The 24,184-nt window shown below is 43.5% G+C and overlaps 1 long non-coding RNA gene across 1 annotated transcript in view; it reads left to right on the top strand.

Annotated features, from left to right (window-relative positions):
* Positions 1-23,641, top strand: part of LOC139783518 (uncharacterized) — an 84,499-nt gene extending 60,858 nt beyond the window's left edge. The window contains exon 4 of the long non-coding RNA XR_011721301.1: positions 23,551-23,641. This is a non-coding gene — a long non-coding RNA (uncharacterized lncRNA). The remainder of the gene's footprint in view (positions 1-23,550) is intronic.
* Positions 23,642-24,184: the final 543 nt, after the last annotated feature.

Raw genomic sequence — 24,184 nt, 5'->3', positions numbered from 1 at the left:
ATAATGTCAACCTTTCTAATTTTGTTTTCCCTATATCTGTCTTTGTCTAACGAAATGACATCTGTCCTTGTTTGATTGCTCGCCATCTCTCGCAAGATTCGGCAACTACTGTTGCTGCTCTTCTTGTCATTCTGCATCCGTATTTGCATTACTAAAATAATTTTTCGATGGATCTTTTTTTGTACGCATTGAATCTTACTTCTACTTGCACGATATTATTCCTACATGTTTTCCCAAGGGCAGATGATAAACATTATGTATGTATAAACTGCAGAATTTTTGTTTTAAGCAAATATTGTCGTCAGGTGACAGCTGTATGTGCCCAAATAAGTAATATTTTTAATTTTTTGGTGTTTTTGATATAAAATCGCGTTTGTTAGATTTTTGTGCGGACTTTAATTCTGTAAAAGATTTTTGCAATTCTATAAAGCCAATTAAAAGATCCATTGAAAAACTATAATGTCGGTAAATCATACGGCTGCAGGATCCCCTTAACCGCATATTTATGTGAGTGCAGTGATGGACGATGCATATAATAGTATTCTCTACGAGTTCTTAAAAATAACAGATTTGGCTGAGAGAGATGACTTTCAAGTTTTAAACAGTTTTACGAAGTATCCTTTTCGCGTTGCGGTATCTTTTTATTCTACCGAAATTTTATATAAGAATGAACACATTACGCACATATATCTTTTTTATTTAGCATGCAATGTTTTCTTTGCTTTGTCTTATACATATTAATGAACTTTAATATAGCAGTACAAGCCAAGGTACAAGCACATATTATCCTGAGAATAATAATTAATTGACATCTAAAGGATGACTTATCATACTTAACGGATATAGGGATCAAGTTATTGAATTTGAGTGATGATGGGCTTGACAGAGACTTTCCAGCAACAATCTGACTGATGTCGCGAAACACGCTAATGAGAAAAGGAGAAAAAGGACGAGAAAGAGAGGAACGAAAGGGTAAAGGAGGCGCTATCGCGTTCCGAACTCGATAATCCCTCGTTACAATCTAAATCAATTAGCATCGTCCGATGGTAAGGCGGGTTCAGCGTCGGCGGCGCCAGGATGTACTAAACTACGTTAAAAGTTTGCTTGCTTTATTTCCCCCCGTAAGCCACTCACGTAGAATGAATGGGTAAGGAAGCAGGTCCGGAAGTGTATACATTATTCCGCGGGAGGAGCCACGCGCGAGTAATTTCACGCGCGCGCGCGGATTTCACGAGCTCGCTCGCTCGCTCGCGCAGAAGTTTAATGATCGAGCGATACTTAAAAAGTTGCACGCTTTTTAGCTTACGGTTCAGAAGGCGCGGCAGATGTGTTACATAACTGTAACAAGGTTGAAAACCGTATGGCGTGCCTGGAATACGCTCGTAACTCGCGCGAGGCGGATCCCAGCCGAGATTCCCGCCGCGATGTATATGCCAGCCTCTTTTTTTTTTACCTTCCTCTGCACCTGCCTTCCTCGTGCAGGACGGGGATCGCGTGTGCGGTTGGCGAGGATCCTTGGCCCGGGTCCGCCGACCCCGTTCGACGATTTCGGGGGTATTACTCGATCGCGCCGTTATCGAAATCGGTTTTGCGGCGCGCTGTGTAACGTTCGCGGGCTTCCGGGCGAATATTGAAACGCAACGAATTAGTTTCGCGCATCGGCGAGCGCGGTGTAATCGAAAATCAAATGGGCGACCGAGCCCTCGATCGCTCGCGCTTTTGAGCGGTCCGCGCGACCCCCCCGGGGCGGGTCATCGGATGATTTGGAGGCTGTTAACGCGGGGATTTGATTGTTTTCGAAAACGGCACGCCGTAACTTCGTTCGCCACTTCTCGATGCGGACAAACGAGATCGCCGGCCAATCCGCTGTGTTGGTGCCTCGACTCGGTTTGCGCTAATACTTCGGCGGAGGGCGTTCGATGACGATGGCCCGGCGTTCGTCCAGCAAAAGCGTGACGACAATCGTTACGAAGCACGGATCGATAAATGCAGTCTCTCGATATTTAAACGTGTGTCTCCTACATTTACGCCGATATAACAATATCTTGAAACGAGCATTTTTATTTTATGTTTTGTGAAGGTAAAAGAAATGTGTTCTACACACGACAAACACTTCTTGTAATTGATAGGTTGTAATCGGCTTTGCAGAATTTATTGACTAGAATAAGCTATATCAACGGAATAGAAATGTTACATTGAATTAATTGAGCTAATAGACATTTGTTTTTCTGCTTTATAGTACGGGGATTATCTTCGTACAAAGTCAAATGCGCTTAATCCTTTGCGTAAAATGCGCGAGCTTTCAATTGTCGCTTCGTCTACGTCACCGGATGAAGCTTGACGCAAAAGCGACCAACTAAATTTATGCTTATCTTCGTTCTCGTCAATTCTTGTTAAGGTTTATATCTTCTACTAAGCGCGCAATTATGGACGAGAGCTTTTACCTTTCAGCAAGAACGAATAAATGCGAGGTATATCGCGACACCACTTTCTGTCTTTATTCGCGTTTTCGGACATTGATTGACGCAGCATACACATTATCGATGCAATATTCGTGCTTGCCAAAATTACAAACAAACTGATGTCTTTCTTTCTTTATACTGAATAAATCCTTTTAACGGGTTACATACGTTAGACAGGCCTTAAAACTAGGTCGAAATTAACGAATTTTTTTGTGGGTAAAATTATGTTTTATTAAAAAATGAAAATATATGCCTTTTGTGGAGTAGTCTTTTGAGATTATCTCCCGAAAATTTCAATAAAAAATGTCAAAAATTGTGGTCCTGGCAGCTATTTTTCCGAAACAGTGTTTTAACCCTCGGTTGTCACACGGGGTCAAAATGACCCCAACCAATTTTCAAATAGCTGCATGCTGTTCAAAAACTAACAGTTTAAGTAAATCGCAAAAAATTCTAGAATTAAGTTTAAACATTGTAGAATGTACTTATTCTTATTATAAAAAATTTAACTTTTGAGTGGAATTATGTTCAAAAAATGTTCTTCAAAAAATATTTTTAAAAAACGTGTGACAACCGAAGGTTAAAAATGCCAATCATTAGTGAATGAAATTTTTTACAGATCTACTCTCAATAAAATAATTCAGCTTGTCATAGGATTTTTTCGATTTCTGGCTTAGTTTTTTTTCTAAATAAAAGAAAACCGATTTTTATAGTATAAAAAATCGCATTTTTTGCTATGATTCGCTGCCATTTTTCGAAAAATCAATATTTACAAAATCAGCTATGACAAACATTAGTTTTATTCATCTGGTTTAACGGAAAATTTTTGTTTTACATGAGAGGGGGCGGAGGTATTTGTGGTACCGCAAACGCTGTTTTTACAAACACCGTTCGGAAAAATAGCTGCCAAGACCTTAATTTTTGTACGATATTTTTTATTGAAATTTTCAAGAGATATCCCCAAAGGCATGCATTTTCATTTTTAATAAAATATAATTTTACCCACAATAAAAATTCGTTAATTTTGACTAGTTTTAGATCTGTCAAACGTATGTAAACACCCCTTAACTCCAGAACACTATAGTTGTATAAAATTGAGATGTAATCACACGCACACACACACACACACGCACACACACACACACACACACACACACACACACACATTTTTATCCTTTGGAATATTTTTGATGGAGAATTGCGAGCTTTTTTATAATATTTTTCAATTAATAAATCGAACGCTTTTATAAAGCATTTTAATACGGCAATATATTTTTATTTAACAATTGGCGAATTTTGTGAAAAATGATACTATATTCCATTTTTATATATTGATAACGACACAATACAGGGATATCTGAGCGTTCTAGAATTAATATTGTATCGAATTAAATGTTAGAGCACTCTCGGCCGTGTATCGATTCCTACCTATACGCTCTTTATTATAGGAATGTAATTAATAAAGGCACAAACAACGATAGTCTTCGTCGGATTAACTGTGTGATCCGCGGAAAATGTGTACAGAGTAAATATATGTGCGCGTTGTTGAAATTGTGTTCGGAGAACGATGGAATGCCGCGTATGCACGTATTATACGCCTACGACGAGTAAGCTCGAGCAATTACCGCTGCCAGTTATATTTAACCACCATTATCTCGTTAATGATGTTTACGTAGCGACGCGAACGGCGTGATGACGATTTTTTTTTCCTTTACCTTTCCGAGCTTTACCTCGATGCGCGCATCGGGAGAGGAGGAACACGTGTTTAATACTTTACGTTTAAAGTATATTTACCCTCGTAATACAAGCGATACTTGGCGCAACGCAATATTGTTGCGAGCGCCCGGAGGTACTTAAAATAAATTTCATTTTATTCCGTGCTCTGTGAATCCAAATGTAGGACCTGCAGTTGGATGAACGTTAAGAAGATTAGCATGCAGGAGAGGGGGGTGGGGGAGAAAAAAAAAGTCCGCGTTTCGCAGTTTCTTCTCGTGCTCCTTGTTAATTAGACATTTCTTTGACATTTTCCACTGGCGATCTCTCTGCGCTTTCAGTTTTCGCCATTTAGCTACTGTAATAATGCTTGCATTTACTAAATGCGGAGACTGTGTGCACGGTAATGCTATTGACGTGCTAATATAATAGCGACTAGTTGGAGCCCGGTCGGGGAGCTAGAGCGAGATATTCTCTCTGCATCTTCCGGAAACGTCTTTGACTGCGTAATTGCGCGTTATGTTGCTGCTGTACCTGAACTTAAGAATAAAGGTGCAACGGCCGGGCCATTGGCATTGGTGAAAGGACTTGAAGGGGATTAAAGACAAGGAACTATGACAAGACTCACAGGGTGAAGTTGGCAAGGATGCGACGGGCGTTGAAGGGATTAGAGCGTAGCGTGGATCGAAAGCGTGGGTGGGTTTAGAGGAGGATCAAAAGCATCCGGTGTAGAAAAACAAAATGCAGCGGGCATCGCGCTACCAGGGCTCATCAGCGTTTCCGAGTAGTCGAGTACACGAATTATCCATGCGACGAGGGACTTTCTGTCCTGATATGTCCCGGGTTAAAAAAACTTCTCCACTAAAAGTTCCATGAGGGTATGACGTCATCACGATCGTTAAGCGAAACGTTTTGCTTTTATTGCGCGCGACGCGATCGTATCAGTCTAGTCGGGAAAACATTTGGTCTGAATTGGGAGGAGAGATGTCGAGCGAATTTAATCAGGCTAATCCGCAGTTGTCGGAGAAGTTTTAAGCGATAGCAGTATAAACATTCTAATTATGATACTTGGAATCATTTTATTTTTAACTTTTATCTTATTGTGAATTATCTTCTTTGATAATTGCTAGCCGCAAAATGAGCGATTCTAAAGAAAATCTAAAGAAAAATAAAAAGGACATGTCATCGATACTCGATCTATCGAAGTATTGTTGTCGTTTTTCCGCGAGGCCGATTGATTCTCTCTCTACGCTTACTTCATGAGTGGCTGTCATGGCATATTTTGACAGTTGTGTGATTAATAGCACGGTTAATAGTGTAATAATAACAGTGAAATATTAAAGATAAATAGCGCGCGCCTGTGGATGTCTAGTCTAAAGAAAAAGGAGTATTGAAAGAAATAAAAAAAAGTTGTAATAGTAAAATACTAAAATATGTAAAGATTATACGCGAATTCTAGTTCGCTATTGGGACAACACTGGTAGTTTTCTGCAAAGAGACGCTCTTTGCGTTTGTCGATGTAAAACAAGCAAGTTCTTTAACTGCAATGATTTCGTTACGTATATATAAGAATAAAGATACTTCGCTTACTACGAGCGGGGGAAAGCTTCTGAAGTAGGGATTGAAGACGCGGAACTGGAAAGTCCGGAATGAAGCCGAAGGAGCGTTGCGGAAGTGGACGTTGAAGGGATTACCGCTGCTGGAGCGGGTAGAATACCACGAGGAGTTTACCGTGGGGTAGAACGCTTCCAGAAAGTAAAACTAAATTCAGCCGTGTAGAATGCTAACTCCGCGCTGCGATCGCTGCTCGCGCAACAATATCATGAAAATGGGAGTAGCGCAATATTCGTCGTCTTGATAAATCTCATTCGAATACGTAGACGCGAATTTACTTAAAGTATATATTATATTACGATAGTAATGATATTACTGCTATACAACTTTTTTACTCGTGCTATATCCTAATCGTATTATACGTATAACTCAAATGTAACAAATTAATACTTAGTTAAATGTAAAATGTTGGATTCTCAAAGTTGCAGTTTTACGAAATTTATTTAAAGTGAACATTTTCAGATAATTAGATGACGCTTATTATGTAACAGATTTTGTTTTTTTAACTCACTTTTTAAAATAAAATATTTGTGACTCTTCGAGTTGTAGGAAATTCGTGGAAACGTGAAAAAAGTTGAAAAAGTTCTGTTTAAAATATGTGCGATACGCGAAGATAATTTATCGCTTTAAAACTGACGGGTGTTCATTTTTACGACGACAAAGTTTAATATTAGAAAGATTGGGGTTCAAATAGGATCTTGAATTCTCGAGCGTGTAAATTTGTACTGCCTCGCAGTGCTCTCGTGCTTGTTAACCGTACGGAGTATATATTGGCGTTGCAGTGGCATAGTGGCCATTCGGAGGGTCGTGGCATGCCCCTGTAGCAAGAACGACCCCTTTAACTGCATGATTACGTTACGGCCTCTGTCCCGCATGTAGGAATAAAGACGCAGTCGTTGCTGCGGGTGGAGGGCGAAAGACGTGGTGGGGAAAGACGACGAGCTAGAAGGCCGAAAACGGTGATGAGGAACACGGAGGGGAGGAAGGGGGGGTCGGAGGTTGAAGGGGTTACTGGGTAGCTAGCGCGGAAAGAGAGAGATGAAGGGAGAAGGGTACGGAATCCAAGCGGAGAGAAGAGAGTGGAACGTAGGTTTAAGGGAGGAAAAGGAGAGAAAGAGAGGCGAACCGAGACAGAACCCAGAAAGACGAGAGGAGGAGGAGGAGATCTCATTAGGAGCTCTAACGACCCGGGTGCAGTACTTCCATCCCTATCGCGCTGAATCACCCGCGCTCCTCCCTTGCCACTGCACACACATCACACATACCCTCCCTCTAATACACGGACACCGACGTGATGCACAACGACCCTACGTAGGATCCTCCACCCTCTCCTCCGTTGGCTCGCGCAACCCCAATCTGAAAGTCAAATTTCCTCGTGGCGCAATGGTAGATGTCGTGTTCCACTCTCTCTTTCGCTCTTCCTCGTCCTTGTCGTCCGCCGCTCTCTCCCCCCGCCCCGATCGTCGCACTTTCAGCCCTTCTCTCCTCGTATCTTCCTTTCCCTCGCGCACTCTCTCTCATGCACCCCGCGCCCACAACTTTCCTCATCCGTTCGGGATAGCAATAAAACTGATAACATCATCGGGAATGTAATTACGCGTGCGAGGATGAAACCGCGACCGAGGCGGATAACGAGAGGGGGGGGGGACAGGTGGCGAATCGAGTTAAGAACATATTGTCGCAGCTCGCTCGATCTCTTGACTTTCGGTGCCTTCACGCCGGTGGCGTTTTTATTAAACGCGACGCTTTATAAACGTCCAACGGCATTTTTATCGCGGGCGACGGGCGCGACGGCAATTGAGATACAGCGTTACGTCCTGGAAATTGAGTGCCTCGTATAATGCTCGGCGCCCAGATACGACCTCTTTAGCGCAGTGTCGTTGTATAATGATCGTTCTGGTACTTGCGCGACGCGAATTCGCATGGTATTCGAACGTTTAATGCCGGCAAGATACACGGTGCACTGAAGTGTCACTTCTCACGCGAAGAGTGGTCGACGGTAGTTTGGGGAAAATGCAAAGCAAGAGGGGGAGAAATAGCGGCGGGCTGAAAGGGCGAGGGTGATTATGCATGGCAGAATTAAGTATATACGTGCTCCTCCCATCTTCCGACACCCATAAGTGTTTTCGCTGTATAGCGTTATTTTCGTCTGATACGAAGAGAATAATTACACCACTTGCAGGCAATGTCGCTTCGTTTCTGCAGTATCGTTAATTAATTTGTTAGTCTTCTCTATCTATGGGTCGCTTTTGGGATTAGAGATACCGCTGTATCTCGCTGTAATCCCGGAACCGATCTATAGGTAAGGAGACTAACAAATTAATTAACGGCGCTGCTAAAACGACGCCATAGAAGAAAGAGCAGAGGCTTTCGGGCCCTCGTCGGGGATTCGTCGCAGCCTCTTCCCCCTTTTCCGTTTCACTTTAATTTCAGTTTACCCGAAACTCAAATATTTGTCGGGACATTTATCCCCCCGACGAAGCGGGTACGAACAAAATGAGGAGAACTACCGGCGGCCGTCCCGCTCATTTATTCGCGCGGCAATAAGGCTGATTTCGTCGCCGCGAATGCGATTACGCGCGCGGGCGGACACGCTGAATCGCATTAAGAAGATGTACCGTCGCGGTTGGCCAACTTTTTGGTCGCACTTGTAACGAAACGTGCCGGCGACGTAGTTGACATTGGGAGAAGTAGATTTTCAGATTCAGTCTGTGCCAGAAATACGAAAAAAAAGAAACAAACGATAACTGTGTAAAGATAGATGGAGTCCTCTGAGATTATATTCGCGGCGTAGACGCCTGGCTTCGCTGTTAAAATAACTCTTTATAAAGATACGAGACATAAATTACATAGTAGTATGTGGAAGCCAAGGAAACTAGAAGATTTTACAATTAAACTTATAGTCGTATAATTCAGCCGTTAATTATTAAGTCTTTCCTGCCTTTTTACTTTTTGAATTTTATCTCAGCTCTTTGGATCTTTGATGAACTTTGCCTGACCTCGTTACAACAACATCGTCGATCACATTTATTGCCTTTTTGCTCGAGTTTTGAAAAAGCAAACGCATACGCAGAAGAACCATCGATGTAAGTCTCTGAATCGGAGGAGAAACGATATACTTTCGGTGCAGAGTCGAAGAAAGCCGTAAAGGTACTGTGTAACTCGAGCCTAATTGCATCATACGTACGTAAATTATTTGCACAGTTATCGTCTATGCTGGTGTAGCACGATGAAAGGGAAGAGAGATAGAGAGAGCGACAGGACGGAATCGATCCTGAGGAGACTTTGAGAGATAAGACTCGCGACTAGAGGACAAGAGCGGATGGTAGCGGAGAGTGGCAGGGAGGACGGCAGATAAGAACTCGCGCTTTCTCAAGGGAGAATCGATCTTCTTTTTTGTTCGTGAATCGGAGATGTCCCGAAAGAGGAGCCCGTTCCTCCGGCCGTTCCTTCGGTTCCTGCGATCTGGATTTTCTGCAGGAACGGCCGAATCGATGCGCCTCTAAACCCTCGACCTCCCCGACGACCACGCGCAACCAGGATGTACATCAGGGGCGCAGACAGGATTTTCCGGCGTCCGAGGATGAGGAGGAGGGGGGGGGGGAAGGAGAGGCCCGGTACTTTAATTGCGGCAATTAAGAATGCAGATAGATGCGGCGGGAGTACCACAGATCCGCCGTCTTCATTAACATTCGCTAAATCGTACATCCCCGCTCGTTAGTGCGCCTCCGAATAGTCTTCCGAGGGAGTCTTTACGCTCGTTTATCTACCGTCTCCGCCGTCTTGCACTTTTTACGCACGATAATTTCTCCCCCCCCCCCCCGTTAATCCTTCTTTGTTTCGCTCGTTCCGCGGACTTTCAGAGTTATTCACCTTTATGCATTTATTTTTGATAAATCGCGATGACTTCGGTGCGCGCGACATTTTTTTTCTGTATTATTTGCCGCATTGGATACTGAGAACGGCAGAAGCTTCTTTCGGAGAGATTTTATCTAAGCTCATTACACTCTTGTGTACGCTGAATTGAAGCGTTCGAGCGCAAGATGCGAATTCGTAAGGCAATTAACGTGCAATAATATACCTCTCTAAGAGACGGCCGCTTAACGCATCAATAATATTCATGGCAAGTAAGTAGACGCGCCTCTGTGTGTGTGTGTGTGTGTGTGTGCGTTGAGTGTACACGTAGACGCGAGAGCGCGTGTCTCGGAAGCTATGAATTTCACAGCCCCATTCGGACGGCTCTCTCGTGGCAATCGATACTAACATTAAACACAATAGGGTGATATTCCTGGCCGTTGAACGAGGCGGCGGGTCCACTCGTCCTTCGTTACTTAATCTGCAGACATTACACATATACACACGTACAAAAGCGGGGGTCTTGCTCGCCGCGAAACAGTGGCGGGCGGCGTTTCTACGCGGGTAATTTGGTTAAATTGTTGTAATTGCTGTGCAATTGCTAGTAGACGGAGATAGAGAGGCGAGAGACGGCCGGAGCGAAGGTCGGGGGCGAACGAGACGCGTCGCAGAATGCATTCTATTCGGTAACGCGCGCATTCTCCGTATTGCAGTAACCCGAACACTATTAGCGTATATTAATAAACCCTAAGAGCGCGCGCGATGAACGGGCAAATACGATTACGACGGGAATTAATTACGGCGGATTTGCTGTCGGGCGATTCGCCGGCTATCTACGTGCATCTACGTTCATCGTGACTGAACGAAAAACAGGGATGGATAGCGAGGGATCTCGTAGCGAACGTGCAACCGTAGCCATCTATATATACGCGTTGAGCGTTCATAATCAAACGTATTCTCCTCCAGTCATAAACGCCCCTTGATAAACTAAATTTTCATTGTTCCTTAATTTTCAAGATTTATTCGTTGGAAAAAATACGAAGAATTTTTATGTGGAAAATTAAAAGGACGTACAAGTTGTAGAGAAATGGTTGAAAATTAAAAAAATCCTGAAAGATAAAAAAAGCGGCAAGTGTGGTCTTTGTATTTTTATCGATAAAAAAGGCCAATGTCAAATTCGCGAAAAAAAACCTATAGCTGAAAAGATTTGCGGCTGACTGGAGACAGTATTATGAAACAAACAGAGAACGTGACAGGCGTATTAAAATCCCATGGGACATAAAGCTGTCACGTTGGCCGCGGTCGGATACAAGTTGACATTAAGCGCACAATAAAGTCGAGAAGAACGGGGCACGCGATATAACTGGCCAGTTAGAGTTTTACGGTTTTACGCGCATTGTTTTTATTTTCCAACGGCGCGGCGGCGCGGGGTCGCGGTCGAAAAAATGATACGTTGCGCTCGGATGGGGTATAAATAATCGTCACAAAAATTCGCCGTATTCTTCGCGGTCGTGGCGGACGATATTTTTTCGTTTGCGCGCACGTTTGCGCGCTGGCGGCCATGGCCACCACAGCCGGGCGCGACGCGACGTTAATTTAAAGATTGAATTTCCGGTTAACGCCTCGTTTTCTTCAATATACGCGACTGCGCACGTTTCGATTTCGTTCGCGATCGTAAACCTTCAGTCGTGTAATTACAGGTTCGTTCTGGTGGTATTGCAGCACGAGCGGACAAATCATTGCCCGCGCCGCGGCAAAAAGAGGATTTTCGGTCTCTTTGTGCCGCCATGTAACGCTTTGCAATGTTTTCATTTTTCGACACATTCTCGTGTTGTAAACTCGCATAATGCCATTTAAATCGTGTGAAAACGCATGTTTTGTTACTTTTACCTTTCTGTTTTTCGCTCGTCTATATTGTCTACAATATTTCTACATATTTTCTTTTTGAGAAGCGGCAACGTTTTCAACGAAACAATTTACTTTTTTTAAATTAAATCTAACTTATACAATAAACAGTATCGACATATCGTAAGCCGTGGCAATTATCAACGTGTCAATATAGTGTAGACTTTTATAAAAAAGTTATCGATAGCACGGTCGTTATTTCCATTAAATTATGCATTGAGTTATACCGTGTCTGAATAAATCGATAAAGATTTTCTCACGATATTTTTAAAACGCCGTAATAAACATTAAGACGTTATAAATTTTAAATTCTAGCAGCTGAGATATATACGTAATTATTGTTGACGTATGTAATTATATTTAATATTATTGTATATATTATTTTTTAGTATCTTTGATATATTTAAATATGTTCTACTAATGAAAAGAAGAAGAAAGAGTTTAGGCTGTAATTGTAAAGAATATGTCGTCTTCTCGACGAAAGTTATGTAGCTAAGCGTCGAATATCGTGCACCGGCAAACTTTTAACTCTGCAATCTTTCGCGAGAAGCTTACTGACATTGACAGAAACGTTTCGTGAATTTCTCTTTACGGCCGCCTAGCAGCTGTACCATTTCTTTCGTCGACGGGGGGAACGAGGATGTCTAAATATAACGACACGTGATGTTAAATGCCTTCGAGCCAAACACCCTTCTGCGCGCGATTCTATCTCGCGCTCTATTTTAAGGCGTTATTGCGTGCGAACAAAAATAATTGTATCCACGTGGAAGAAAGTGTAGAGAGCGTGCCGTGATAAGCGTATATAAGTCAGCCCGCTCAAAACGTCCATCTCGAACGAAATACCGGCTATACTTTGTCGTAGATTTACGCGCGAGCTGTTAGCCGCTGACGTAGGACGATGTTATGTCGTGAAATATTTCTACGAGGTTCTTTACGTCACTGAAACAATGAGCTTTTATTCTATCCAGTTTGGTTTGCTGATATGTCATGTATAGTAAAAACAACAACAACAGCTGTGTGTATATGTGTGTGTCTTATGATATGAATAAGAATAAAAATTGCAATAGGATCTAGTCTTTTCTTATTCTTCATTTTCTTTATTTTCTCGCTATATTCTTTTGCCACGGCGAGAAGAAAACGTACAACTTAAACAATAATTTCATGCTATTTCGAGAATTAGCACAGAGATATGTATTCGGGTATCCGCCATTTTATGGGCCATCTTCTATGTGCATACATCGGCTATATATGTATATTATGTGATGTGCCCCTCGTTCCGAGGTCCAATCCCTCCGACGTTATTCGTAGAACACTAGATATGATACAGGAGGGACAGGAATATATCGGTTTCATGCGATTTGAATATATATAAAGCATATACGTGTATAAAGTCCGGGTTTATATAGCGCGTTCGATCTCGGTAACGCTCGTATTCAGCGGGCATATAATACTCAGAGATACACACATTTCTAACGAGACTCGTTTAATCCAAACTAATCCGTCGTCCAAATGTTTGACGTAATTTCTCGCGGATCGAATTGAACTTTGCGCGCCGATAATACGTTAATTCCCTATATCAGGAACAGGGATGACCCGGATGACAAAGGTTCTGGCGATATTGACAAATCTCTATGGAATATAAGACTCGCTTTTTGCAATCTATCTTTACGAATTAAATTCGATCGTAGCGAACTGAAAATATCGGTCAAGTTATCGCGCATTATCAGAGCACGAGTTAGTAATTAATTTAAGTACGTTAATTACATTACGCGCGAGGTAATGGTAGTACGGCTGATGTTAGGTACTTCCTCATTAAAATAATTCAGAAATATGGCTCTTTCCCCTAATATGCAGAAATATTGTTCGTCGAACTAAATTTGGAATAATCTTCACGCTTTGAGAGACGATTTGCATTAATTATCGAACTTTTGAGATTGTTAAATTACCGTAATTTTCGTCCTGACGAGGTCTTTGTCCGGAAAGTTCCGCCGCGATAATAAAACGTCGAACGCGAATCGAAAGGTTTCGATTATAATGTCAGGTGCAATCAGGACGTACGACAGCCATCCACGAAGTCTGTCCAGCGAGATTGCTTGCGGTTGGTCACGATGCTATCTTAATAGGTATTGTTGTATCCGACTTAGACTCTTCTCCTTCGCCTTCGCTTTCTCTCTCTCTCTCTCTCACTCTCTCTCTCACTCTCTCTCTTCCACCCATCCTTGCGGTCGACTATCCCCTACTCCGTTACTTATCTCGTAATAGAAAGCGAATCGATTTTCATTTACGAAGATTGCCGTGGGATGGGCGATGGCACGGTTGTCTGTTCGATAAAATTAATTGATTCGTCAAACACAAGTTTCGCCGCATCGCGTCGGGCGTCGACCACCACCAGCGGGATCGTCTCTCAATTTTGTTCTGTGTGCGTAAAAGCGCGTGATATACTATCTTTTATAACACGTAACAATCGACGGTGTTACATTGATATTGTTATTTCAACTGTATCTTTTAATTTTATTCGCGTGTAAGCGTCACATTGAATATAAAGAAGATATAAAGATTGACAAATTAGACATTCTCGATAATTCGCGTGTGACGAAAGTATAATGACGAGATTATACTTTTCGTCACTTCATCAACGCGAATAGCACGAATAGCATCAGTAACGTTAGAACACTTTCGTGAGGCACGCATTCGCATCGACTGAAATAAAGGAAATTTAGTTTCAGTCTCGATTTCGTAACTTCTTTCGCCGAGACGGGAGATAACTCGTGCGCAAACCCGCGTGATAAAGGCGCTCGCGATTTCTTATCCTCTCGTTTCCATGCGATTTAACTCTTTAATGTCACTGCTAACTAGCGCGCGTATTTTTATCCGGTATGAGAAGCGCGCGGAGAGACAAGAACGATGAGATATATACGCCCGCTTAAACCTGCGCGCGCGACTTTCCAATTTCTGTTCGTTACCATGCAATTTTCGATCGTCACGTTTCTTTTTTTTTCCTTTCTCTCTTACCCCGACGCATCTCTCTTCGAAGGCAGGAACATTTCCGTTCGAGCGAAGTGCATCGAAAATTGATTCGCTCCACTAGCTCTTTTTTTTCACTCGATGCTGCGAGCCTCGCCTGTAATCCAATTTAATTTTTGTCATCTAGCGCGTTACTCCGCGCGGTTTAACTTAACGGTTAAATAGTCGGACGGATTTTCCACGGGGTTCAATATTTACGGCGTCATTATTCACGACGTATAAGCAACATCAGCGTGTAGATTATGCGCGGAGAGATTCTTTTTCGGGACGTAATAAATTTAAGACCATCGGAACGAAGTGAAGATACGGATAATTGAATTTTCCGAAGTAAATTGGATGTAGCGAATTCAGAGAAATACAGAGCTAATTCTGTGAAATAGATATGCCTATTTTGTAGCCGTAAATTAGCTCGACCTCACGCGATTTCGATGACAATAACGAAGATCCCAGGAGATTTTATTGTAGAGAGAGCGAGAGCTTCCTGTGTGTGTGAGAGCGAGCGAGAGAGAGAGAGAGAGAGAGAGAGAGACAGAGAGAGAGAGAGAGAGAGAGAGAGAGAGAGAGAGAGAGAGAGAGAGAGAGACAGAGAGAGAGAGAGACAGAGAGAAACAGAGAGCACGAAATTACACGCCTGTGTCGACGCGCGAGCGGTGTTTCATTTTCAGAAACAGTACCCAGGCACTTAAATACCTGAGTAACAAATAGGCTTTGTCACGGTGTTGGCGTTGCGCGTGTTAGTAATAAATTCTCATCTCCTTAATGGCAGGCATGCTCTGATTTTTGTCTCGGATGTCACAAAGCTATTCCCCGGGTTCTCGGCTCGTCGCACGATTATTATTCTCATGCTACACCGCGCTCTTAGCCGCGACACAATCGCTATCCAATGCCAATGGAAGGAATATCGTTGTAATTTCAAAGATGGCAGAAGTCCTGGAGGAACGAAGAAAGAATGGGCGCGGATGAAAATGCGAATGCCAGCATCTGAAATATTGGATGTCGTGACACGTTTTCGCAGTTAGAGAAGAGAATTGAAGAGAGAGAGAGAGAGAGAGAGAAGCGGAGAGTATGAGGGATTCGATAATCTTTATCAAGACGGGGGCTTACAAACGTTTCTCCCTTGAGAGTAAGCGAAATGTAATTCGACGCTTAACCCTTTGTCGCGCGATGGTGCTTTGAAGTGCCACTACCTCTTGCAGCATGTAGAATCACTTTATGCCATTACGTGTGGTTTTCCGCCTGTTGATGATCCGGTACACTCGGTTTAATCTCATACCCGTTTCTGTTTTTGGGTCAACTGATTATCCGTGGCGGTTGGTTGATCATCTGATTAGATGCGATCTTTCCGAGCATCGAGGTTGCAAAATGTATTTGCAATTTAATCTCGTAACGCCATGCCCATTTAAATTCTAAGAGCACATACGTATCTGCTGTACATTTCCATATTTTACTAATTATCCCGTATAAGGATGCACGCGTTGTGACGGCGGTAATTGTTCGTGATGCGATGGGCATCGACGAAAACGCTTGACCATCGACACCGGGATCAGTCGCTCGTTAACGGGATTAATATACTGTTAATTACCTCTCGGGGACCCCGTCGCTTCGTATCGCGTCGCGATTCCTGCAATTTGACAGGCGGGAGAGAGAAAGAGAGAGAGAGAGAGAGAGAGAGCCCGACGTGTACGTTTTGTACGTGCATGCGCGGCAGCCGTCTGCGGCCTACCATGAATGACAATCCGTTACTCGTTTTCGGTGCAAATTATAGCCGGTTTTACAGCCGCCAAAAGAGCTACGCACTACACGCGGCCGAGTGCGTTTAATTTAATTATGGGATTACATAATTAACGGCTCTCATTACTGTCGCGATCGCATCGTTGCCGCTCCTCCCTGTTTTGCCGCCTCCCTCGCCAGTCTTTCGCCTTTCTCCTCTCTCGCTCTTCCTCCCCTTTGTCTCTCGCTTTTTCCGCCTGTACGTTGTGGCGCATTTCTCAACCTTCGAGCTGCTGCGTGCCGTTCCTCGGTGGCTCCACCGGTAGTATTTGCCGCTTATTGTGGCAGCCCCATGCGACAGTAAAACGCAAGACGACATTAAGCTTTATGCCGACTCGCTAATATCGCGCTTTCCCGGCTTTCCCTAGCTTTTCATGCTCCAGCACCGCCGTAAGCGCCGGACGGCGCTCTTTCTCAGTGGGATTTACAAAACACAACGCGACCAGATAAAACGCAATCGTCGTCGGAACGCAATTTCGTCCTCGCCGCACGATTATTTTGCTGACTTCATTTTGACATGGTAAAAATAAAGCGAGCACAGCGCACAAACAGCACAGTTATTTATTTATTTAGCTGTTTAAAAAAAATATGTGCACGATATTTCTGTATTTTACAACGTCGAATTCCTTTGCGCACGAAAAATTGACACAAATAACTACGTTAAATACTTGTGCTATCGCGAACAGTGGGAACGTTGTACTTGATGTTGATTGGAATAACGATAGGATTTTTTTTCCTTTTTTTTTAACTCTATGAAGAATGTTTCACCGTGCACAAATTCAGTTAATTACAACAAATTGAAAAAACCGTTGCGTTCCACAGGTGCTTAAACGCACGGTACAATAGACGTATTTTCATTAGAGCATTAGGGCAACAAGCTTGTCGGTTTACGCGTGGCAACGCGGCCTCACGAATTAATAAATGTCATTCGATGAAGAAAGCCAAATTAAATGATTTTTTCAACAATGCCGATTACAATCTCGATAATATCCCATAGGGCGCTTGTATGCGGGCAGTTTAAACCGCCTCGTGGTTCATGATAATTAATAGCGATGTGTTAGGTATGATAGCGACATTAATTTCACTAGTTTTATCAAACGAGTGACAGCGTTCTGACCGCGGCGGTTTGATTGACGCGAAAATTGTATTAAACATCATCGACCGTGTGATATCGCGCCCGCTAATGCCGCTAGTGTCATGCTAATATCCCTTTTAGGATACTTCAATTTTGTATTGGCGTTATTATACATTTATGTTGTAATATATGTAATATGTAATGTATTTAAATCACACACAGAGTAAGCTACTTTGACGGTTGGACAAAACGTTTATTGAAATATTGGCAAGAGACTGATACGTGTGGTCGTCTGTACACAGAGAGAATTTTTTCTTAGAATTTACCCTGAAAATCATGGTAGTAATTGTAGGACATGTACTACGAAGAATTTTATGCGAACTATTCTGATTAATATCTACCATAATAAAAAATATTAATATCTATTGCATTAAAATATAAAATATGTTTGATTAATTTTACTAAAATATATCTAGGAAATTTCAATAATTTTTCAAAAATTACCAATCTGCTTGGTAATTTTTATCACGTTGTTTGTAAAATGTCTTTTGTATATTTCAAAAATTTCTTGGTTGCCAAGTTGTCCTAAGTTTGTAGTGAATTTAACATTAAAATAGAACGAAAAATTCACTCCGTTTAACCAATTTTAGAGAATTCTATATAAGATGACGTTGATTGATAAAATAACGATTGAATCATATTATCTATTTGCATCCGTGAGTAGGTATATAACTACATCGTGAACTGTCAGAATTATTTAACACGTTAAACTTTCTGTGGGGCATCGATTACGAGCGTAATGATTATTGACATATGTCACTGGACGCGTACAGAATGCAGCTAACGTTATTTCGAGAGCTATACATGTGTCACCGGTGAAAAACGAATGCATTTGTCAAAAATCGCATTTATTTACTGTAACACGGATTATATAATCCGATTTGGACTTTTGTAAAGTTAATCGAAATTTGCATATAGCGTCCAACGTGTCGATATTCGATGACCAATGACTTAGAAATGATTCACGTCTCGTGTTTTTAGGACGCACGTGAAATGGCGTGATTAATAAACCGAACGAAATTGATCTCGTTTGACATACCTGCCTGGCACCGAAACGTTATACCAGCCGGTACTCGCGCGCTAATATCCACGAGCGTGCCTCCCGTGCGCGCGTTTCAACATACAACCGACGTACGCGAGTCGAACGTAATAACGTGCGGCAGCTGCAGTCTCGTTCGTACAATAATTTTCCTCTCTGGAGCATTACGTTAACTCGTTTTTAAGCGTCGTTCGCGCGAACAGCATATTTCCATTCCGCGCGTCCTTTCCGCCGTGTCGGTCTCTCCGTCCTCCCGCTCCCTTATGCTTTTTCGCGTCCCTTTCACGGCGCGTCCGCACTCCGCGCGGGGGCGTTTCACGCGTCGTCGCGGCGACCGGAATCATCGCGAATATTGCGTTAGCGCGAATTTTCGCGCTTTTCCGCCGGCCGATCGCGATTTAAAAGGGTTGGACGTGTAACTTGTCGCCCCGTTGCGCAAGAATTGTTTTTAGCATTTCACTCTTTTAACTAGTAGACGCCTAATGCCGTTTACTCGCGATATTCCGTGTAATTGGCGAACGCATATCAGCGCTATTATACGAGGCGCTACGCCGATTTATTTTTATGTAGTTAATGTAGTATACCTTCGCACGCGCATATTTATTGTTATAAAAATATCGTGCGTGTTATCGGTTACGATTGCACGAACAATTCGCAAGCATCAATAAATTATTAACGATAAAATATCGATAAAATACTGTTATTTTACGCTTTTCTTTAAAGTTTATCGCCTAGACGCTTTCATTCGATTTCGCTTTATTCTTAAGCGCGCCTCTTCATCATAGTTGTTGCGGGAAAAATTGGTTCCGGCAGTAACGAGCGTTATTTCATTCAACGTTATTTGCAGAGCGCGAAGCGAATGCATCAGCTCATTCAACATTCCCTTTTTTTTCCGAGGCTTGCAAACGTTTATCGCTACCGCACGCGTAATTTTTTCGCGTCGGTCCGTGAAACGCGAGTTTCACGCCGGACGGACGGGCAAGCACTTTACGTCGATCCTCAAAGCGATTGTGCTTTTGTTATTCGTCCGAGCAATTTCATTGAGTCATTGCCGTTAGTTCGATCGATTGATTCGCCGATCGATCGGTTGGTCAATCGAACGACCGCAATTAGCGTCCCCGGTCAGATTTTTCACTCTATGCCATTTTCGTTTTTCCCGCCTGGATCGAGCTTTCTTCCTCGGTTGTTTTCGATCAACCGTATCTTTGTGCTTTTTCCCCTGCTCATTCCTGGTCTTTGCGTCCCTCGTTCTCTCTTTTTTTTCTCTCTCTCTTCTTCTGTTCTCCCCATGTCCATCCGCCGCCAGCTACTTCATTGTCGTTTTTTTAATCGAAATTTTGTTTGAGCGAAAGCCAGCCACGCGCCATTCGCAATTTCTGAATATCAAAGCGTTCGTAAGTCTATTGAAAGAACCTTTGTCCATTCGGTTACTCTGTAGTCCTGTATGTCCATATTTATATAATATAAGAAAACAAGAAAATTGTACATTGGCAGTTTCAATCTTGTTAAATGGAAGGATAAAAGATTGTGCTCGACGGCATCCCTTAATAGCCTTTCAATTTCTTACGTATCTTACGTACATTATGGATAAAAATGTGAAATCACCAGCAATGTGAACCAATGTGTGCCATCGATACTCATCGGAAATACATTTGATTAAAGTTTACATTTTTCCACCGCGCACGATGTATACAAAAGCAACTATCTCGCAGCGGAGCGATCCGCGATAGCTCGCCGTGAAAAATAGTTCGCAACAGTCCAGCGATTCGAATCTGGGTCATCCCTCGGAAAAATCGGACTCACTCGTATTTCCCGAAATCTGTCGTTTTTCTTTCACCACGCCCCAAGATTCCGATCAAACTGGCGCGCTATTTACGACTAAACTTTTCGAAAGTTTGAAAAAGCGGTAAAATTCCTATTGGGCACACCCGCTCGAGCGCTAGCTCGCTCATTTGTATTCCTCACGGCACGTGAATAGACCGACGCGACGCACTGAATTCACCGGCGTAAATCTTCGAGGTCTCCCGAAAACCTCCCGTATACCTCCAGCCGGATAATTTGGTGGCCGGATGTAAGCCAGTCGGGTTCGAAAATAATCGGCGGATCGACCCTTGGTGGGAAACGCGCGAGCTGATTCCGCTGACTTAGTCCGCCATAATCTGTTAGTTTTCTCTATATTACAGTTGGCGTTCTCTCGTTCTCTGATCCAGCGTGTCTCGCGGCGAAAAGTTTTTCGCGCACTTTGTTATTCGAGAGACGGAGAAAGACCAAGTTCCCGGACGGGGGGCGGGCTATTTGATCGACGCCAGTGTTTTTTCCGGAAACGAACGCGTTCTCGTCCCATCAGTCTTTCGGCGGGGTATCAATTCGGTCTAACAAAGCGCATCGAGCGTCTCCGGGGGTAGTCGGGGAGAGGTGGAACGACGAAAGTAGATTAAATATCGGAGATGACTCGTCAGGCAGGAAGAATAATATCACCTCTCCCCTTCCGAAGAGCTTTCCGAGCTCTTAATATCCCGGCTCCTCTTTCAGGGATATACTTCTCAGCTATTAATTCTATCTAATAACTTATTTCATTATTCAGCAGCCACCCGTTAAATCTTTCTTTCGGTGCGCGCGCGGGGGTGGCTGATGCTCGCGTTAAAGCCGGCTCTTCACTTTTTGCCCGTCTCTTTCTCTCTCCGGCGCTCTCTCACCGCGCGTCTTTTCTCGCGAAAAACTTTTTATTTATTTACTCCCTTCATTATATACCCCGTGACCATCATTGCGAATGCGCAACTCAAGCCCGGGGCTCCACTCGCTTCGTTCGCCCGCTCGCCTGTTTGCTCGCTCTTCACCGTAATGGGACAAGAGCTTCTCTCTGGGAAGGGAAGCCGGTTTGTGCGGAATATAGAGCCTCGCGGGAAGAGACCGGGCGTATTATGGTGCCGCGTCAAAGGAACCCGGATATAGGGGCAGGTCATGGATGGCGAACAGAGACGCAACGGCGACAACAACAACGGTGGCGGTGACGGCGGAGCAGCTTCGCGCGCTGGTATTCAGCTTTCCTATGGCGGTTTTGGCTCCGCGGCATGTCTTCCCGCGCTGCTGATTGTGCGCCTGGTTTACCGAGGTATCTCGAGGTTGCATGAGCCGAACCCGGCCTCACAATTTGCCGCCATCGCTGGTTTGCGATCCATAATCTGAAGTACCGTCTTCCTTGTTCGCTCCTATGCCCTCGAGGTCTTCGCCCTGCTTCGTAGGCTCGCATCTGCTAACGGGGTTGCTCCGAAAGCATATATTCGTAACATGCAGTTTTATTCGGGAATAGATAATCACGGAAGAAATAAACAACTTAATTAAGGGAGATTTTTGACGGAGGTAATTTTTAATTATTGTGTAGAATTTAACTCGAACAAGCCAATTGTTTGTATAATAAATTTGTTAAAAATTGTTAGAGGATATCGACGTGATAAAAGCTGATTATATTGCAGCATTTGTATTAGAGTTTAAAGTAATGGCAGTATCGTTAAAGTTTACGTTTGATTTATTTCTAGCGAAGGGTGATCAGAGAGGCTACAGGTTGTTGCGCGAGTTGAACAAGTTTTGCAAACAAACTCGAGTATTTCGCACGATAGCACAACTGTTATTATAGTCGACGGTGAGAAGTCGGAAAATTTATAACCGACGAAAAGTCGACAGGCTGCAGCGGCAGAAGCGCGCGAATTCGAAATGCATCGCGACCACTTTTAGCTCAAGTTCCTCCACGGTTGTAATGCGTAATAAATTCTCGCGTTACGGCGCGGTTGTAAAGCACACCGTCCTCGCGCCGCGCGCGCGCTGTAACCCATTCAGATCGGAATCCTCCTCGGGCGAGTGGTACATTCCGGAAGCCTCGAGATGATGCAGGTGTTCCCGCGAGAGTCCCCCGGTGCCGGAGAGGGGGGGAAAGGGAGGAGAAAGAGAAAGAGAGAGGGAGAGATCGGAGAGACGGTCGTAAATCATTTTTGTGTGTCCTCCCGTGTGTGAGGTAGGATTGGGGGAAGCGTCTGAGGCGGAATCGAGGAGGATAGCGGGAAAGGTGAAAAGGGTTGTGGGGAGAGGGTTGAAGTGTACAGGGGGCGGACGCGAGAGATACGAGACAATAACTTCACAATATCTCGTAGATGAAAGCAGCGTTTATTACCTCCTGGAACAAACGCTGGGACTGCCGTTGCACGCCCCCCCCCCCCGCTGCAATGGCTCGCGGGTAGCGTTTAATAAAATTAATTCTATCCCCCTCGCTCCTCTCTCGTTCGTCGTCGACTTGTTCGTCCTAGATGCGAACGTGGGGCACGCCTTATTTCACGACAACCTCTGCTTTGTCGCGCGGCGTTTCTTTATTAGTTGTGCGCGGTATTGCTATTTGCGCGCGACACCTTCGTTATTTCACGTTTTGTGTTATTGTGCCCGCGGGCAGCCTTTTACATGCGCGAGCAGCTCCTTCGGTTTACGGTGTTGTTGTAAACGTCGTATTTTCTGGGTGATCGCGTCGAAATACGAAAAATCATGGGCGCTGGTAGCAAGTGGTATTAGTCATTTTGCGCGAATGGAGTAGAAAAGTTGGTGATGATACGTGAAGGAAATACGAACAACAGAGAATAAGAAATGTAGAAAATAGGACAAGTGTGATGTATCAATAACACTAAAATATAATTTTTATGAAAAATTTCTCTTTATTTCATAAGAATTACTGACATCTAGTTTGATGACTGCTTATTTAAAAAAATGTCCGTGAATATTTGTAAAAAATAATGTTGGCTTCAGGCAATCTTTTTTTATATACTTAGAGTACGTGTGTGTGCGCGTGTGTGTGTGCGTGTGTGTGCGTGTGTGTGTGTGTGTGTGTGTGTGTGTGTGTGTGTGTGCGCGTGCGTGTGTGTGTGTGTGTGTGTGTGTGTGTGTGTGTGTGTGTGTGTGTGCGTGTGTGTGTAATAAGTCAAAAATTAATTGCTGATGATTAGATACTAATGTGGTTGAATACTGTTATTAATTGCTATTATTTCTCTTTGTTACAGGTAAGCGCTCACACGTAACTATCATATGCAGAATTCGACTAAGTAAGTAAAAGAAAATTTAAATGTAATATAAGCGACACGAACATTGCGAGAGACATAATTTCGGCGAAGAAAATTAAAGTGGAAACAACCAACAAGTTTAGGGAGAGAGAAAAAAAGATCTCTTAAAATCTCGCGGGTGAAAAATGTTTACTCCGGTTTTACATTCGCTCGGGAGCTCGTTTAGGCGTTGCGGCTCTCGCGTTCAAGAAACTTGCGCGTCGCATAGTGTGTCTTAGCGAGGACAAATAATTTTCGCTATAAATCCCGCGGTAAATGTGGGCGGAGCTTATCGTAATTCTCGTTAATGTAAATAGCATAAGACGCATTGTTGCATGGCATTCAGCATCGGGAATAACGAGCCATTCTTCGGAGTTACAAACGTGGCGGCTCATTATGGGACTAATGCGCAGGAGTTGTCGCTCATGTCTATAGTATGTATGCGACGAGTCAGGTACTTTCTGAAAATTAGCTACACGGATCAGCCTAGTCTGCCGGAGTTTAGAAACTCGAGCTTCCACGTTCCCGTGGAATGACATCGGTGCTGCGTAATACTGTCACCTGTTATCACACTTCCCGGTACTTTCTACCGCGT

This window comes from Temnothorax nylanderi, unplaced genomic scaffold (genome assembly GCF_030848795.1).
Source record: "Temnothorax nylanderi isolate EJ_2023f unplaced genomic scaffold, tnyl_v1.0 TNYL_tig0509_pilon, whole genome shotgun sequence".
NCBI lineage: Eukaryota > Metazoa > Arthropoda > Insecta > Hymenoptera > Formicidae > Temnothorax > Temnothorax nylanderi.
Note: the sequence above shows the minus strand (reverse complement) of the source record. Positions and strands in the feature narration are given on the sequence as shown.